Raw genomic sequence first — 20,338 nt, 5'->3', positions numbered from 1 at the left:
TGGGCAAGAGTGACCTTGTGCTATACTCACAATTAACTACTGCCAGGATGCAAGTGTGGCTCCAAATGACCAGGCTGAAGGTTAATTTAAATACACAAGTGGCTAAAAATGGAGCAGTTCTTCTTTTAGCTGAGCTAAGGCATTTTATGATTCATAGATGATTCTAAAAATAAAGGAGTACAATAAAGAGAAACCAACTGCAAACTCCTCTTTCCCTGCATGTCTAAGGCTGAGGTCTGGCATTACTCTGGATGAGCTTGTCACCTGTCCATATGCACATGTCCCTTCTTTTTTTTAATTTTATTTTTTTTAGGGGTGTACCTGCAGCATATGGAAGTTCCCAGGCTAGGGGTCGAATCAGAGATGCAGCTGCCGGCCTACACCACAGTCGCAGTAACCTTCTGCTCATCTCCTTGCTTTGGGCCAGATCACAGCTGCATCTGCAACCTATGCTGCAGCTCAAGGCAACACCAAATCCTTAACCCACTGAGTGAGGCCAGGGATCAAACCCACATCCTCATGAATACTAGTTGGGTTCTTAACCTGCTGAGCCACAATGTGAACTCCTCCCTTCTTTATTTCTGTAAATAACCCTACTGATACCCAGCTTACTCAGCCTTAAGACGCCTGGGTGGAGTTACCATTGTGGCTCATTAGTAACAAACCCCACTAGTATCCATGAGGACTTGGGTTCGATCCCTGGCCTCATTCAGTGGGTTAAGGATCGGCATTGCTGTGAGCTTGGTGTAGGTTGCAGACACAACTTGGATCCCGTGTTGCTATGGCGGTGGCTGTGGCTGGCAGCTGTAGCTCCAATCAACCCCTAGCCTGGGAACTTCCATATGCTGTGGGTGTGGCCCTAAAAAGACCAAAAAAAAAAAAAAAAAAAAAAAGGTGCTGGGTCACTTTAGATCTTCTGTTGTTTGTCCTGTCACTGTGGTCACTTGCCAGGTAAACTTGTCCATTCCTCTGTTTGAAATCTGTGTCATCTTGACAGAGGAGATGAGCTTTTTTCTTGTCACTTTTACCTCCACACTTCTGCTTCAAGGTCCCATGGACTATTGCAATAACCTTCTGCTCATCTCCTTGCTTTGGGCCCTATTATTTCAATCTATCCTATACTTAACATTAATAGGATCAGTCCTTGCAGTATATTTGTTTTCACCAATTTCTATGATCCCAGTTATTATTATTATTTTTTAAATCTCTCTTGGTTCTTCATAGGAAAAACTCCAAACTTTTTTTTAAATGATTTTAGTTTTTTCCCCATTATAGCTGGTTTACAGTGCTCTGTCAATTTTCTACTGTATAGCAAGGCAAACTTCTTGATCTAACTTTTAAGATTTCCTTTCTTCCTTCTCTCCCTCCCTTTCTCTCTCTTTCTTTTTTTTTTCTTTTTTGTTTTTTTTTTTTAGGGCTGCACCTGCAGCATGTAGAGGTTCCCAGGCTAGGGGGTCTAATCAGAGCTACAGCAGCTGGCCTACACCTCAGCCAACGAGGAATCCAAGCCGAGTCTGTGACCTGCACTACAGGTCAAGGCAACGCCATATCCTTAACCCACCGAGCGAGGCCAGGGATCAAACCCACAACATCATGGTGCCTAGTCAGATTCGTTTCTGCTGCGCCATGATGGGAACTCCTCCTTAAGGTTTTCTTAAATTTATCTCTTTTCACTCTACTAGAGGGATCCAGTTTCTAGGAGGGTGATTTCTTTCTTCCTTGCTCACTTCTGCTTACATTTCCTCTCTGCCCTGCTCCCCTGCCCTCATGTTGTTATTCAAGTCCTACCTGTTTCTTAAGGCACAGCTCAAGTCTCATCTCTTGATGAAGTCATTTGTGTCCATATCGGCCTATGGTGACCAGGTCCTTTTCTGAGCTCAGAGGCTCTAGAGGATGTTGGAACGGCCAGAGGCGTGGGCAACTACAGAGTCCATTGGTTCTTTCTGCAGGTCTTGGAGTTTATACTTTTATTAGTCTTCTCCACTAGACTTGGGTCCATATCACAATTTCCTATTCCTGGTGCAGTGCCTGGCACATGCAGTGCTTGGCACAATGATGAAATGAAAAGAAACTGAGGCCCAGATCACTGGCAGAAGTCCTGGACCAGGGCTTCAGGATTTTCCAAATCTGTGTGTTTTTCAGTACATAACTTGTCTATGGGACCAGATGGATTTTTCTCTTGTATGGTTATTTAATAATTCTTAAGTTCAGTTCTTTGATGCTCTTAAAAGTATCTCTTGAATGCCACTTCCTCTCTGTTCCCATTCTTCATGGGTAAGGATCACCTTTATCTTTTCACTTATATCCTTCCAAACCTTAAGTCCTAACAGACCAACTGCTGTCAGCTAAATTGGAGGAAAGTTTCCTGACGGTGCCTGTCATTTGGTGAGAACACAAGCTTTGGAGGAGAGAGCAGACCTTTCTTGAGTGTTGACCATGGCTGAGTGCTGACTCTGAAAACAGATATTTTTCTTCCAGTTCCCAGTTCTGGTATACTTTTTATCTCATATTTCTAGTTAAAATGAATTTTTCAGCGTTGTATGATTTATACATTCCTACAGAGGGGAGTGGCACCCTTCTTTCTCCTCCCCCTAAAGTGGCTTTGTTTCATCTGCTATCTGCCTTCTAGATTGGATAAATATCCAAGGTGGCACAAATGAAACTTTCTATGGAACAGAAACAGACTCACAGATGTAGAGAACAGACTTGTGGTTGCCAAAGGAGGTGGGGAATGGAGTGGGATGGACTGGGAATTTGGGGTTAGTAGATGTAAACTGTTATATATAGGAGGGATAAACAACAAGGTCCTACTGCATAGCACAGGGAACTATAGTCAATATCCTGTAATACACCATAATGGAAAAAATATAAAAAAGAACGTATATATATATGTATAACATAAGCACTTTGCTGTACAGCAGAAATTAACACAACATTGTAAAGCAATGATACTTCAATAAAAAAATCCAAGGCAGTAATTAGACCAATATTCTTGACATCCTCACGTTGACATTTGACATTGTCTTTCTTTTTTTTTTTTTTGTTGTTGTTGCTATTTCTTGGGCCGCTCCCGCGGCATATGGAGGTTCCCAGGCTAGGGGTCAAATTGGAGCTGTAGCCACCAGCCTACGCCAGAGCCACAGCAACTCGGGATCCGAGCCGCGTCTGCAACCTACACCACAGCTCACGGCAACGCCGGATCGTTAACCCACTGAGCAAGGGCAGGGACCGAACCTGCAACCTCATGGTTCTTAGTCGGATTCGTTAACCACTGCGCCATGACGGGAACTCCGACATTTGACATTAAAGAATGAAAAGTCACCTAAGATTTTGGAAATGTGTCATGTTGCAATCGGTGTGGCTATGGATTGTGTATTTTACATATTTTCCTATGGAAAAGTCATTTCCCTCTCCCCGTTGAACCAGGAGGTAAATCTGTGGGACTTGAATTTAAAACTTTTAATGGGCAATCACATCATTCCATATTCAGCGCACAACCACAGGGTACCTGGCACTGCCAGTGCTGCTCTAAATAACGGGGCCTTTACAATTATATCTAAAATATACTTAGCTGATTGACTGGAGTGATAACTCCCATCCATGTGGTCTTGAGTATTTCTAAGTGGCCAAAGTTCTGATTTGTTTGACTTGTTTGAAAAGCACAGAATATTTCTTACCCTGAGAAGTGAAGGGGAAAAGATTTGAGTCATTCTAAATGATGTCCAGAATCCATTTCAGAAGAGAACCATTTAAGTCGCACAGCCTGAATGGACATTCCAAGGCCTATACCTTTCCATTGTCACCTTGAAGATGTTCCCATTTAAATGCCTCTTCCTTTCCCTTCCCACCACTTTCCCCTTCTAAGCCTCCTTACCAAAGCAGTGCCAGATCCCTCCATTTGCCTTTTCTGGTGCCAGCCCCACTCTCTGTTCTGTGTAGCATCTCCTTGTCACTGCGATCTCTCTGAAGCACCTCATTTATCACATGGGTGACAGAAATTTCTTACAGAAAGTCAGAATTTGGGATCTGTGAAAATAGGGACAAATGTGGCTGCTTTACCCATCCTCTGAATCAGGGTTTTGTGAGTGTGGTTCATCTTGATTTCTTCCCAGCATCTCTTGCAGTCTGGGGAGTTGGAAAGGGACCATAAAGCAAGGGGTTGAGTTAATGACCATTCCCTAAAATCTATTAGACCTCTATGCATTGCCTCCATGAGGGGGTAATCTAGAAATCATGTGTCGCCATGATCTCCCTATATATTTCCATTTCATAAACGAGCCAGCTGAACTTCAGAGCCTGCAGACACTCACCCAAGTTTATCCAGCTATTAATGGCAAGATGTCTTGACTCCAGTCTATATCATTTCTCCTCTTATTACTCTTCTGGGCTCTCAAGGACCTCTATGACCTGAGCCTTCCCACTAATCTTTGGTTCTTACAACTCTCCAACTCAGCCTGCTGTTCTTATGAGGGCAGATTTTCAGCCATCATGTGAAAGTGAAAATCCTGGGTCTGTGACTCTGTTCTTAGCTTTTCTTTTGTCTGTAATACTATCCCCTCTTTCTTTTACTGGTCTTAAATTTTCTTCATTTGTACCTTGAATTGGAAGGAGTGTGGCTTTTATTTTTTAATTTATTTTTCAAAAACAATTTTTTAATTTTTATGGCTGCACTTGAGGTGTATGGAAGTTGCCAGACCAGGGAATGAATCTGAGCTGCAGCCGAGGCCATGCTGGTTTTTTTCACCCACAGCTCCGGGCTGATGATTGAACCTGGCTTCTGCAGCTACCTGAGCTGCTGCAGTCAGATTCTTAACCCACTGGGCCATGGTGGGAACTCCAGGAAAGAGTGTGGATTTTAGAACCAGGTATTTAATGATCTGCAATTTGAGTGATTACGGGCAAGGTAGTGAGTTTGTTTCCTCATAGGATGATGGTTGGATTAACTGAGGTAATGTCAGAAATGGAGTTGGTTCACTCCTGGCACATAGTAGAACATCAAGAAGGTCTGGTTCTTGCCTTTATCTGCATCACAATGTCCACACAGTCTCTGGTGCCTTTCCTGACCGAATCCTCTCTCATCTCAGGATTTCCACAGTCTCTCAATTCAGCCCATAGTTATACTAGGTTTTCTGATGTTTGCTCTTCATGCTGATTATTAGCATTATGTACAGTTTATTCTCCCTTTCCTGTAGGAGAGCTCTCCATCTCTACCTCATTGCTGTTGGGCTTGATCATGTGACTCACTTTAGCCAATGGAATGTGAACACCCGTGACAGATACCATGTTCTCCTTAGAAAAACTGTATTTCTGCTAGCTCTCTCCCTCATTCCTGCTGGCACAAGAATGGCTTGTTGTACACAGGAGTTGCTTGAGTCCTAGAATGAGAAAGGGGTCCAGGGGTCACCCTAAGACGTGAGCACAAAATAAATGTTTGTTGTGGTACTGGAGACTGTGGGGATTGTTAGTGCTGAAGATTTTCTAATCAACTCCTGTTTTCTCTGTGTTAGTCCTGTTTCCAAAGTAGAATCAAACTTCTCTAGTTCATCAGCGTTAAGTGTTCAAGAATTTAACAGGTTTTATTTCCACAATAATTCTGCCTCTAAGCCTCTATGCTGCCAGAGACATAAAAACCCCAAACAAATGTTTTCAGCCTTTCTTGGACTCCCTCCCCTCAAATACCTCCCTAGGATTGTGCTGTAGTTATTATGGGGGCCCAAAGCCCTAGTGGGCTTTGTTCAGATCATCCCTATGGACATGACCTCTTTGGCCACGCTCAGGTCATGGAAATCTTCAGCAAGGCTGCCTTCAATCCAGATGCAACCATGACCATGCCTGTCTTTCTGGATCCTTGGGAGTGTGGCTGGTAGGCAAGGCCTTGGTTCCCTTTGTACTTGAGACACGTCAACCTTCTTCTCTTCTCTCTCTCCCTAATCCAGAAGGACACCTTTCCAATCTTGGGGAAATACTCCCTCTTTCAAATTTTCACAAGAGACTCTATCATTGTGCTCAAATTCCCTTCCCATAGAGATTGGAAGCCTTGTAATCTTCTTGACCCCAGGCAAGAAGCACAGCACAGACTGTACCTATTTGACTGCAGTAGAAGGAAAAGGGAAAAGGCAGGGAACAAAAATAAGTTAGTATTTCAAATTATTATGTAACCACATTTCTCATTATGGGCAGGGTTTCTCAACCTTGACAGTATTGATATTTGGAGCTGGATAAATCTTTCTTGTGGGGAGTCTCCTGTACATTGTAGATGCCAGTGGCAATTACACTTGGGGTTGGGGGGCACCTGCTGTGACAACCCAAAATGTCTCTAGACATTGCTAAATGTACTGGGGGGCAAAATTATACCAAGTTGAGAACCACTGATTTGGTGTATGAATTGATTGAGTTATAAACTCTGCTTTCCACAAGACTTAGCACGGTATTTAACCCGTAAGGAAGTACTTATTTTCTGATTGAAGAATTTAAAGCAATGAGCTTTCTTTGTATTTTGGCTTGGAGGGCACTGTTGTTCATTTTAAATGATGAAGTGATGGAAAACAAACAAATTTGTCTTGAAAATATTTCCCATTCCCCACCCTTTTGCAGGTATGCAAACTCTATGGGTGAGTACTCCAACTAATTACTGTTACTGAGGGGTTTTAATGAAATTCTGAATTCAGTCATTCAACCAGTCTGGTAATTAACATAAAGTTGATTGGGGAAGAACATTTATGAAAAGGAACAACAAAATAAATAGTTGACACACCAAAGAATAGAATTCCTGGGAGGGCATAAGCCAATCATAGGGTTCTGTCAACGTTCCAGCCCCAGAGTTTACTGCTTGAGGAATTTGTGAGAGTGAAGAATGAAAAGGTGACTTGAAATTCCAAGTGCTGATAAAGCTGTATATGTTGTCCTGTCTCCAGTGCCTCTGAAGACCTTCTGTAATGATGAGAGCTTTTCCCTTGAAAGGTGAGGGCTTTTGACATGAAGTTTCCTCAGTGGGGTGAGGATTCCACATTGTATAAGAGAAGAGATTTTATTTTCGAGTAGGAGAGGTGAGTCTGGTATGGGTGTGTATGTCAGAGTTGAGGAAGGCAATACAGAAAAAATGTTATTTATGTTTTATAGGAAATTAATCCTACCTCTTTTCTTGGACACAACAGCAACCCAATTAGGAAGGCAAAAAGAATAGTGAGGGATTAACATTTCTCATGTTCCATGCTGCTTATTGCCTGGTTATAGCGAATGAGGTGCTTTTATCTTTAGGCACACAACAGATCATTTGTCGTTTCGGGTTTTTGGAAATTTATATATGCAAACAATTGGCAGAGCTGGTATCTTTGCAACCTTTCTTAATAATAACAGACCGCTGTTCAGCGCCTGGGGTACAATTTGGTGGGTACATCTCATTTTGGCATATGTATGAAAAGGAAAACCTTGTGTGGTAGGATTACTTTACCAATATGATATTTCATAAATTGCTGAGATTTAAATAACCATGGGGCTGTATTATTAAAGTGAGAGATTTATTCAGTTTACACTACAACTCCCTGGAGAGATAAATGTGCTTATATTAAAGGTAAAGTCAGAAAGGTAAATAGCAGGTCTGGACACCATTTTCTTTTAAGTAGCATTTTAGTTGTATGATGATTTTTTAAGAACAAGAGCAGATGGAGGGATGCTTAATCAGAATGTGAAAAATTAGGCTCAGAGGGAATCAAGAATTTAAAAAGAAGATTATTGTTTTAGACAATAGGCTACAACAGCTGACCCTAGAATAGCCTATTTTTTGAACTAAAACATTGAAAAAAATGTGGTATGTTTTCTCCTCCTTTCTAACTCTCACTGCCAACTCTAAGAGGTTTCAGACTTACCTTGCCTAACTTACATCTCTGACTACTCTGAAAGCACCCCTTGCTCTCTCTCTCCCTGTTGTATCCATTACTTTTGAAAGGTCGAGCCCCTGACTCCCTTTGTTTCCAAATCTTAACTTAACACTGATCATTATACTGATGATTTTCTTGCTGATATGGCCTCCACACTTAATTTCAGAATTTTCTCCCAGAACAGGGTTATGTCAGTGTATTCCCAAATGTGTTGTGGGGGATAAAGCTTTATGGGATGTTCATGTTCATAGATGTTGCAAGACAAAGGTGCCACTTTTTTTCTTTTTGTCTTTTTAGGGACGCACCTGCAACATATGGAAGTTCCCAGGCTAGGGGTGGAATTGGAGCTATAGCTGCCGGTCTACAGCACAGCCACAAAAACATAGGATCTGAGCCATGTCTGAGACCTACACTACAGGTCACAGCAATGCCGGGTCCTTAACCCACTGAGCAAGGCCAGGGATCGAACCCGTGTCCTCATGGATACTAGTCGGGTTCGTTAACTGCTGAGCCACAATGGGAGCTCCATGGTGCTCTTATTAAAATAAATTGGAAATCCCATAGACAAAATTTTGCCCCCGACCCTCTCACCAGAACTTCTCAGTGCTGTGAGTCTCCAAGATGGGAAATTAATGCATGGTATTTTTTACACACTGCTCACAGGTATTTTTTTCTCTTGTAACATCTATTAACATCCCACAGAATTAGCCTTCCATTGAACACAATAGATGTTGGGAATGCTAAGTTAGACTGTTCCTCCATGATGCTGGGTGTGCATATGCTGGGAAGGAAGGGGGTAACTGACTTCAGAGATGAAGAATACAGGGTTAGTAGGAAGTCAGTAAAGGAGCACTTCCATGAAGGTACCAGCCACAGGAGTTCCAGACCAAATAGTCCATAAATCTGACCCAGTTCTAGGTAAACATTGAGAATCTAGTGGACAGAGTAAAACAACCAGGGGCTTGTGGAATGAAGAAATGGCTTTACAAGTGCTGTGCTAAAATTGTCAGAAAATCAGGAAGGGAAAGAGGTGGAAAGGAGCATAGTTATTCATAAATTCCTCAGATATTTATGGAGTCTTTACTATGTATTAGAGATAGGGCTTTGCAGAAATGAAGTCACCAAGTCAGATCTGCCCAGCTAGCTGTTCAGATGGAGACGAAAGGAAGAGGAATGGAGAAAACTGGATACTTAAGGCATCTGGGTAGATATTGAAAAGCATGGGTTGGGGTGATGGGCAGAGTTGGACTGTTCAGAAGTACCCTGGTACTTCTGCCCTGGGGCTAGGGGCATTCTGTGTAATTTCCAAACCCCATTGCTTTGCAGGATGTGGGCTGTTAACATGCAGCCTGGTGATTCAGTAATAGCACAACCCACTGCAGTCAGCCAGAGGCTGACACAGCCATCCATGCCATGATGGAAACAGAGAGCAAATTCCTTGCCCCCAGTGACTGGGGTTTCAAGAACAGAGAGACCCATCTCCCCATCATAGGAGATGAACTCCCCTTCTAATTTCTTCTGATTTGAGAAGCCCCTATCACATTTCTACAACCATTTGTCTCCTTTTTCTCTTTCTGGCATTAACTCCCACTCACATTCTTTCATTTCCAATCACTGTTCAAAGACAGGCATATTGAAGTAGTTAAAAAAAAATAAGGCAATTTGAGTCTTCTGGAACAGTTCTTTATTCTTCCTGCCAAGAATGTCCTATGTCCCCAGCAGGAAGTTCAATTAGCAAATCCATGAATCAGGATTTTAATTATACACTTATCTGGAAGGAAAGTGTAGCTTCACTTCTACCCTATACCTTACTTGTGGGAGTCACAGCACGACATTGACCGAACCTGGATTCCTGTGGAGAAATGTGAGATGGTAAAGCACAAATGTGTTGGTGGAAATTCATTTACTTTTGTTCACTGGCATTTCTGTGTTTAGCAAGTAGCAAGAATTCTTGGTGTATGAAAAAAATTAGAATTGACTCTGGAAGGTTAAGATGTATCCTAATTAAGAAATTTGCTAATTATTATTCCCTGCTGTGTTTAGAGACAGTATTTGGTTTTAAGTCATGACTAAGCATCTGAACAGTTTCCTTTACTTAAATATGTTTTTGACTGTTATCCTGCCTTCCTAGCTGGTTGCTATGTTCTTTATGGCTGGAGACCTTCTTCCTCCACTTCCTCCTTCTCTTCCCTGCTTCCCTGGCTCCCTCCTCCCTTCCTATTCTTCTTTCCACTGCAGCTCTTGAACCTAGAGGCCCCAAATGCTCATCGAGCATTCTTCATTAATATCTTTAAGCGACAATTGCTTTCAATGCTCCTACAGTTAGATATACCCTAACCTGAGTAGGAAGGTTGCTGAAACGACTGGTCATTGGGATAACCAGGTCCATCCTCTCACCCTATCCAGAGTGAAAAAGAGAAATGCTGCTTGTCAGACAGGATCTTAGGAGATTTTGTTGACCACATGACCTCAATCAACTCTCAGAGGAATTCCTTTTGTGGCTCAGTGGTTAAAAACCTTACTAATATCCATGAGGATGGGCTCTATCCCTGGCTCCCTCAGTGGATTAAGGATCGAGAATTGCTGTGAACTGTGGTGTTGGTTGTAGACATGGCTCAGATCCTGCATTGCTGTGGTTGTGGCATAGGCCGGCAGCTGCAGCTCCCATTTGACCACTAGCCTGGGAACTTCCATATGCTGCAGAGGTAGCCCTAAGAAGACACACACACACACACACACACACACACACACACACACACACACACACACACACAACCCAAACGACAACAACAACAAAAATCTCTCAGAGGCTAGAGGTAGTTCAGAGAGAGAGAGAGGCTTTTAGAAAGATCTAAGCACCAGACTTTTACTACATTCCTAAATTCTTTCCAAATGCCAACAGGTCCATTCTTATGAAATTGCTGGACTGTGCTCACTGACCACACCTTTGTTGTATATATGGCAACTCTGACCCTTGGTCCTTTGAGATCTATGTTTGTTTTTTTTTAAGTTTTATTGAAGTAGTTTATCACTATGTTGTGATAATTTCTGCTGTACAACAAAGTGATTCAGTTATACATGCATCCATTCTCTTTCAGGTTCTTTTTCCACACAGATTATCACAGGGTAGAGTTCTCTGTGCTATACAGCAGGTTTCCTTTGGCTAATCATTCCATATACCTCAGTGTGCATATGCTAATCCAAAACACCCAACCCATCCATTCCCCCCTGCCCCCACCTGTCCCCTTTGGTAACCAGAAGTTTTTCAAAGCCTATGAGGCTATTTCTGTTCTGCAAATAAGTTCATTTGTATCCTTTTTTTTTTTTTTAGATTCCACATATAAGTGATATCATATAGTGTTTGTCTTTCACTATTTGACTAAGTTCACTTTGTATGATAATCTCTAAGTCCATGCTGCAAATGGCATTATTTTATTCTTTTTTATGGCTGAATGATATTCCATTGTGTATATGTACATGGCATGCAGAAGTTCCTGAGCCAAGGATTGAAACTGTGCTACAGCAGTGACCTGAGCCACAGCAGTGACACAGCCATATCTTTAGTCATTAGGCCACCAGGCCAACTCCCTAATCTTGTTTATAAAGAGTCTGTAACTATGATAGGACTCTTTGACTCCCCATGCCAAATCTAAAAAGTATTAAATTATTGACTTTATGTATCAGATGGGGGATACTGATATTGTTTTCATTTTCCCCTTATCCCTGTTTACAGAGGGAAAGTAACTGGGTTCCAGGTTTATAGACATATTTGTTTGACCAAGGGAGGAAAAGGAAACAAGGAAAGCCATTAAGAAATGTCTGATCCTCCAAGCCACCTGTCCTAAATTGTTCCCTACAGTGAATGGGCAGAAGACCAAAGAATGACCACTTTCCACCTCCTCTGTGTTCATTGATACTTTTCTCTTAACATGGCAAGTAATAATATCACATATCCATGCTGGTTAAGCATACCTATGGCAGGAGAGAATTTGTGGGCCAGTGAAGAATGAGAACAATCTCTTAAAAAGTATGAGTCTGAGGTGTTTAAATAGGAAGTAAGAAAAGATGTAGGAGTCACAGAGTAATTCTCCTAGGTATAGCACTGGGCTAAGATTTAACCACGACATTGTACATTTTTAGGATATTTCTGCTAATGACTATTCAATTTAGGCTTGTAGAAATAAATATTAAGAAGGATAAAAAGAGCTTTAGGGTTGGCTGGAAAACTTTTTTTCAATTTTTTTTCCTTGTATACCTTTGAAAAAATTTGAAAAACAAAATATTCCTTCCCACATTTTAAAGTTAATTTCCCAAAGTTTTCAAAATAACTTAAGTAAATGCTAAGATGTAACTTACCACATGTAAATATGGACATTTGGAGTTCTCATGCCTCAGCGGGTTAAGAACCAGATGCAGTGTCCACTAGGATGCCTGTTCAATCCCTGGTCTTGCTCAGTGTGTTAAGAATCAGTGTTGCTGCAAGCTGCAATGTAGGTTGCTTGGATCTGGCATTGCTGTGGCTGTGGTGTAGGCTAGCAGCTGTTGCTCTGATTCTACCCCTAGCTGAGGAACTTCCATATCCTGCAGGTGTGGCCTTAAAAAGAAAAAAAAGTAAATATGAAAATTTCAAAATAAAACAGTTGTTATATTCCTCTCAGTTTATTTTACTGTATTACTCTTAAATGTATTGCATGCATAGTTGAAAGACTATAGCAATTTACATTGAAGTTGAATTTATCTTATGTATTTCTTTCACCCTGTCTCAAAATGTTATCTTTTTTAACATTTTTTTTCTGCATAAAGTTGTTATTATAGATTGGGATAATCATTTTTACTGTTATTATTTTTGGCCATACCCACAGCATGTGGAAGTTCATGGGCCAGGGATGGAACCACAGTCACAGCAGTGAGTTGATCCAAGCTGCTACAGTGACAATGCTGGATACTTAACCCACTGTGCCACAAGGGAACTCCTTGGGATAATTATTAAATTAAAAAATTAATTGGAAATGTTTTAATTATTTGGACAAGTATGAATGAATTTGGCTAGAATGAAACAGAGTTATGTGTGTGAACTCCTTGGGATAATTATTAAATTAAATACTTTTAAATTAAACAATTTAATAATTTATAATTATTAAATTAAAAATTAATTGGAAATGCATTAATTAATTGGAAATATGTGAATGAATTTGAGTAGAATGAAACAGAGTTAGCATCAGTATAAGAATCTATTTTCTTTTTTTTAATTTGTAAGCATTTGAAACCTTGTTCATAGGTGAATAAATAGAAAGCTGATTATTTCGGTGTTAGTCAATTCTTAGGATTCCTTTCTAATTAAATGCAAGAAAAAAGTCAAGTAGTGACCTTTCATTAGAAAAGGGGTAAAAATTTTTTATCAGTTAATTGTTGGATTTGGTCTTTATTTAACCAGATTAAAAGCAGGAAATTGGAAATTATCTGATTTATAGAAGGACACAGCCCAGTTAGACGCTTACTCTTTCTTGGCAGTATTCTGAGTTGTCTCTTTGCTGCCTGAGGTTTCTACATTGCAGGACAAGGCACTGATGTGAGATCTAGCACAGGGCAAGCTCTGCCTTTCTTTCATAGAAGAAGAAAATGGCTCTCCCCAAAGGGGAAGGAACAAAGAGTCAGCCTGGTGCCCTGAGGACTGTTCTCACGAAGATCCCTTTCAGGCATTTGTTTTTTATAGGGCCGAACCCTTGGCCGTTGGAGTTCCCAGGCTAGGGGTCAAATGGGAGCTACAGCTGCCAGCCCACACCATGTCCCATGGCAACACTGGATCCCCAACCCACTGAGCACATCCTCATGGATACTAGTCGGGTTCGTTTCTGCTGCGCCATTCTGGGCACTCCTCAGGCGTTTGAGCATCCCAAATTGGGATCCTCTAGGACTGCCTGATAGTCTAAGTTAAAGCTTTTGTGTCCACCTACCCCAGTTAGAAGACCACTCATTTATGAACAGTGCAGATATGCATGCACTATTAGAAATGGGCCCTTTTGGAATAAAACCTCAAAGATTTGGAGCTATTTAACCTATGAGACAAGCAAGAGAAAAGAATCTAAAAGGATACATCTAATAGGTGGTAGCAGTTACTTTTCACTTTACTGAAAACATAATAAAGATCAATATAATCAATTTAGACTGGAGTCCAAAAGGGTTCTACCATTGTCATCGTCCTCCTTTTTTTGTTTAAGAGAATTGTAACCTGGTTTGATAATAAAATTTTCAGGCTTTGGGAGAATGCTAGTAAAATATGTTCTTAGCTTGATCAAGGGTAGTCCAGTATAAAAGGCACAAATAGAGTAGAAATTATCTTCAATAAATTTTACTTGATTTGACTATACAGGAAACTGATTATAGCAGTATTTTAGGCTCTATTTTCAAATAAAGTTTTGCTTTGCTGTGTAACCCTGGGAGATTTATTAATCATCTCACTTTCCTTACCTGTAAAGCAAGACCTACTTCATAGGAGAGTCAGGATTAAATGAGATACTATGAAATAATTAAATGTAAATGGTTTTGCATGTTAGTGGCACATGTTTGTTGCTCAATAAATAGTAACTAGCAGCCCAAAACTGGGAGTTTCAGTAAAAAAGAACTTTACTCATTAGAGCTTGTATGAAGAAATCTTTGCCTTTTTTTCTGTTTCTTGTTAGGGCTACACCTGTGGCATATGTAAGTTCCTGGGCTAGGGGTTGAATCAGAGCTGCAGCTGCCAGCCTATTTCACAGCCACAGCAACATGGGATCTGAGATGCATCTGTGACCTACACCACAGCTTGAGGCAGCACTGGATCCTTAACTGCCGGAGGCCAGCTCCGGCTGCCAAGGAGTGTACACTTTTTCCCGATAGGAGAGGGACACGGTGTCGGCAAATGTACAATACGGAGACAACCTCTTTGTCCCTTCTTTCAGGGCGCTGGACTGCTCAAATTTTATTGGCATAAGTGGTTAATTATATAGAAAGTTTTTTACTACAGATTATATCACAGTGTTAAAAGTACATTGGTTAACTATTACATCGTATAGCAGCTATACATCATGTTCTAAGATCTTAATTTTAACTAAGTGAGTACAATTTAAGGGCAATTAGGTACAATACATCATGTGGAAAGGAGGAGACTCAGTACAAATCATCCCATGGCCAGCAAGTCTCCACAAGTTGAAGAGGTCACGGACACAAGAATTTTGCATTTACAAATCTTGTTTTTATTTTATTTTATTTTATTTTATTTTATTTTATTTTATTTTATTTTATTTTTTTGTCTTTTTGTCTTTTGTTGTTGTTGTTGCTATTTCTTGGGCTGCTCCCTCGGCATATGGAGGTTCCCAGGCCAGGGGTTGAATCGGAGCTGTAGCCACCGGCCTACGCCAGAGCCACAGCAACGCGGGATCCGAGCCGCGTCTGCAACCTACACCACAGCTCACGGCAACGCCGGATCGTTAACCCACTGAGCAAGGGCAGGGACCGAACCTGCAACCTCATGGTTCCTAGTCGGATTCGTTAACCGCTGCGCCACGACGGGAACTCCACAAATCTTGTTTTTAGACTGGTGCTTATCTTTAAAGTGTTATGGCAAGGAGATAGTGTAAGAAAATATAAACCAACTTAACTAGCTATCGCTTAAAAGCTTCTATAACTCATAGCTAGGTGTCTTTTGGTCAAGAATAATATATGTCTAACTTCTATGAACCTCATTAAAATCCTAACTCTAAAGTTTACTATATAACCAGTTAGTAGATAAACACTATGTTTTTAATTAAGTTGGATTTAAATAGGGGAAAGTCCTTTAGAATGAAATTCTTATTATATTATTGTTGCAATTTTGTTAAATCACAAATAGCCACAGGAAAATAAGAATGGAAAATAAGAATAATAAGTAAATAATCAGGAAAGACTGAGGAAAACTGAATAATAAATAAAACAGCAGGAAAGACTAGGTCACCCGAGAAACAATCCATGTTCTCCAGTGCAAACATGGAAATTGCTTTCCCAGGAAAGCCCCAATTCTTCCCCATAAACATCAAAATGAGAGCTGTGTAACCTGAGGCCTGCCCTCAGCTTGTACCGTGCAGGCAGGCTTTTATTCTGTCCAGAGGCCCACCTTCGGTTTGTACCGTTCAGGTGAGCTCCCTTCCTTGGTTAGGAACTTGCCTTAAGGTTCTTCTGCCATCAGGCAAGGTCTTTTTTTTTTGAGTCCTTGCATCTCCTCGGCTCCCTGCATTTAACCCACTGAGTGAGGACGGGGATCAAACGCGAATCCTCAAGGAGACAATGTCAGGTCCTTAACCCACTGAGCCACAGTGGTAACTCCTAGAAATATTTGACTTTTGACAGTGTCTTAATTTTCCAGTTTTTATTCATCTGTCATTTACAGGGTAACTTCCCTATGAAGAGGCATGGATGTCAGGGTCCCTGATATGTGAAGCAGTGCTGAAATGCATGGTAACAATTAGTGAATCTTTAGTCCCTTGATGGTGTGGAGGGTGTGGCAGTAAGGAGAGAATTGTGGAATGGTGGTTGAGAGTTTCTGGTTTTTACCTCTGGTACAGCCACTAGCCAGCAATGGTCATGGGCAGGTGATTGAATGTCAGCGCCATTTGCCGAGAAATGAGGCTGTTGGTCATATCTGTGTGCAAAGGGCATGTGGTTAGTGGAAATGGGTGTGGTTGCCGGAATATAATACAATAGCTATAAAATTGCCTGATTGTAGTCAAGCATGGCACCTGCCCTATTACACAGCTTTTACAAAGCCTGGGCTGGCTGTTCAGGACAGCCAAGCAAAAGTCCCTGTGGGAGAGGCGTACTAAGCAGAACTTCCATCATATGCTCTCAGATGAAGAAGTGTCTTAAAACTCCTTTTCAGCTCTATAAATCTTATTCCTTGGATACATTTCATCCCTTGGAAAAACCGATTGAATTTTATGTCTTCCTGAATTTTCTGTTATCAGTACTTGAAAGGAGATCCTTTCATATAATAGAAAAAATAATGCGAAAAAGAAAAAAGCATGCAAATATAAGAACATTAAAAGACTTGTCTGAAAAAGAAATAAAATTATGTTGGCAGTTTTCTTTTTCCTTTTAGGAAAAGAGGAAACTTTTCTAAAAGATGCAAATGGTTGGCAATATGAACATTTAATAAAATGAATATAGGCAGAAGACCCTTGCAGTACTGTTAGAGTCTGACAAAAATATATTTTAAGAATAGATGTGATTTTTCAGCCTGTAAATTTATATTTGTCAAAAGAAGCACTTCTGTGAGGATGCTAGAAGTACCCTGGTAGTCTATGCCTCCCTTGTCTTTTTAGAGTTTAAACCCTCAAATTCAAGTGGGAACTGCTAATTAGCACAGACACAAATCTTCACCTTGTAACTCTGCTTAAATCTTTAAGAGAATAAACTCGAGTTTGTGAAGGCTGCAGAGCAAAGGCAATTGCCTGTTTTTCTTAAATAAAAAAGTGAAAAGTGCCTTACAGTTAACTTTTTGTTTCCTGGGAAATCCCACAGTAGAAGTCTTGAGAGAAGTGGATAAGATAGATGGGCCAGTCCTTTTTGGGACGTTTCAGTTGATAATTTAAAACCCTTGCAAAAGCATCATAGCTCATTTAAATACCGGTTTAGGAATTTCCAGTTTCCCTCTTGAGGGCAAGAGAGGCAAAGATGTACTCATTATCACTATGCATGGTTTCTGACAATTACCCATATTCCAGAAGCATCATCAGGAGTCAGGGTAAACCTTGCTGCAGGGCAAGTTGGGGGTTCCACGCACCTAATTAGCCAGGATTAAATTATTTAGCATCAAATGGGAAACCAGTCAGGACTTCCAATTATAATTCAAAAAAGTTTTCTGTTTTACACTGCAATAAAAATAACACTCTGGAGTGAAAGAATCAGATAAGGCAAAGTTACAGGAAATGCTGAGGGAACAATTACCAAGAAATGAAATTAGAAAGCTGTAAATGGTTGGTTAAACCTGACTGGAATAAAAAGAGCCTTCCTCTTAATAAATGGTTCTCATGAAGATGATGACATCTTTAGCCTTGAAGGTCATGAATATTTTAGGAATGGTCCAGTTTTTATAAGATTGGCTTAATCATGAATGGGGTGGGGTCAGGTATTAAATTTTCACTTGATATATAGTTTGAGTGTCCAGTGACACTTAAGCCAGGTAATGTAGGGTAGCAGGTTGTTCTTGGCAAAGCCTATTATATGTTAATGAATGGCAGGATGTATTTATTAAACTAAGGGAGATTTCAGTTGAAGCCACCAAATGATTAGATTTGATAATGAAAGTGTGTTCTTTCTTAATTGGTGAAAATATTAATGATTCTCTTCACATTAGCTCAGGTTATGCATTTATGACAGAGATGTTTAACGATGCATACCTTCTAGGGGACGGGAAGGAAGAGGCAAGGAATCCCATGGCAATTCAGAGTTTCAGAACTGACACCTGGAATTTTCAGATCTACCTTTAGTCAATTCAATTGTTTCCTATCCAGGTAGAGAGATTTCGTGAGAGAGAAATGATATTGAGACTTAGAAAATTCTTAAGAATGCTGTCTATATCTAAAGCCAAAATGTCTGGAATTGTGAGAAGAAGGCTTCTCTTTACATGATTATACTTGAGTATATTTATTATAACTTAGGTAATTGCAAAATGAAGGGCTATTTGGAGTGGTCTCTGCAGCCAAGGACATTGAACTAGTCAGGCATCTTTTTCATATAGGGTGATACTTGATGCTTACATAAGTCTGCTCTGTGTTAATAACATTCTTATACAAACTGACTCATATCACGGTACACAGGTCTTAAGGGTAATAATGTACTAGCTTCGCATTTTTGCTGTAATAGGTTACTACAAATCTAGAACCTCAAAGCAACATGTGTTTATTACCGTATAGTTCTGGAAGTCAGAAGTTCAAAGCGGGTCTCCCTGTGTTAAAAATTCAGTGTTGGCAGGGCTGTGTTCTTTTGGAGGCCCTCACAGAGAATTCGTTTCTTCACTTTTTCTGGCTTCCATAGGTTTCCTGCCTTCTTCCAAAACCAGCAATATGGGGAGTTCCCATCATGGCTCAGTGGTTAATGGACTGGAAAATTAAGACACTGTCAAAAGTCAAAGATTTCTAGGAGTTACCACTGTGGCTCAGTGGGTTAAGGATCTGACATTGTCTCCTTGAGGATTTGTGTTTGATCGCTGGCCTCACCCAGTGGGTTAAGGATCTGGCGTTGCTGTGAGCTATGGTGTAGGCTGCAGACTCGGCTTGGATCTCACATTGCTGTGGCTGTGGTGTATGCCAGCAGCTACAGCTCCGACTCATCCCCTAGCCTGGGAACCTCCATATGCAGCAGGTTTGGTCCTATAAAGAAAAAAAAAAGAAAAAGAAAGTATCAGGCAGGGTTTAAATGCAAATTCCATACTTATCTTTTTCAAATGCCTTTTAGTTTAAGAGGGAGAATAAACGGAGAGTTAGTCTCCAGGAAAGGTGTGTTTCATCCCTCTTTTAGGTCTTTGAATTGAATGGCTTCACCAGAGGACTTTCTTTCCTCCTTACTCTGAGAGCAGCTGTCACTCTGGTTCCTGTTCTGTCCTTCCCCTGAGAGTTGTGTGCCTAATTAGACACAGACCATTGCTTACTTAGCTTTAATAACAATTCTGCTTGTTAATAAACAGAATTAATCTTGATTAAGCCAATTTATTCAAATAATATTCTATTCTGATTCCTTGGGCGGGGGGGGGGGTCCATTTCCGTAGGCCTTTCTGCTTCTGTTCTAAACTCACATTTTTTTTTTTTCTCTCTGAGGGCATTTCCTTCCTTACTTCATTTTCAAGGTAAACACATTTAAGGTATAAAAAAGAGCTCACGGATGGAAATAAAAGGGAGGCAAAATTCCCCTGACTTGGTTCCTTTGAATCTGGCTGGTTATATTTCCTTTTGCTCATTATTTGAACTAGAGTTATATTAATGGCAAAGGCAGATTTGTTTGCTTGGCTTGGAGGTGGTTAGTCAGTTCAAAATATGTCGGGTTGGTTTATTTTCACTGCCAAGTGGCACTGGCTCACCAATCAACAGTCAAAACAGGGCTTGTTAAGTCATCATTTTTCTGCTGGAGTCAATGGGGATCAATTTTCCAGCCTCTAGATACATCCTCCACCAAAGCCCTTTGCAGAAAAATATTCTCTGGCCTGATTCAATCAGCCTGCTTCCATCCAAGTTTATCATCTGTCTCGACACCTGAAGTCACTCTTGTTCATAGACTGAGCTGCTCTGGCTGGTCACCTGTCTGGAGAACATTCTCTGGAGACCTTCTCCCACCTGAAGACTGGAAGGTACTCATCTTTTTACATTCTGTTCCCTGGTCAGAATGTAATGAAACATGTGGCTTCCATAGGTATATAGTCTGAGGTTATTAACAGACTTTTTCTTTTGCTGCATTGG

Source organism: Sus scrofa, chromosome 1, assembly GCF_054392235.1.
Source record: "Sus scrofa isolate SSC_HxYL_T2T_F1_AM1 chromosome 1, Sscrofa_HxYL_maternal_Yorkshire_Landrace_v2.0, whole genome shotgun sequence".
In the NCBI taxonomy this organism is placed as follows: Eukaryota; Metazoa; Chordata; class Mammalia; order Artiodactyla; family Suidae; genus Sus; species Sus scrofa.
Note: the sequence above shows the minus strand (reverse complement) of the source record.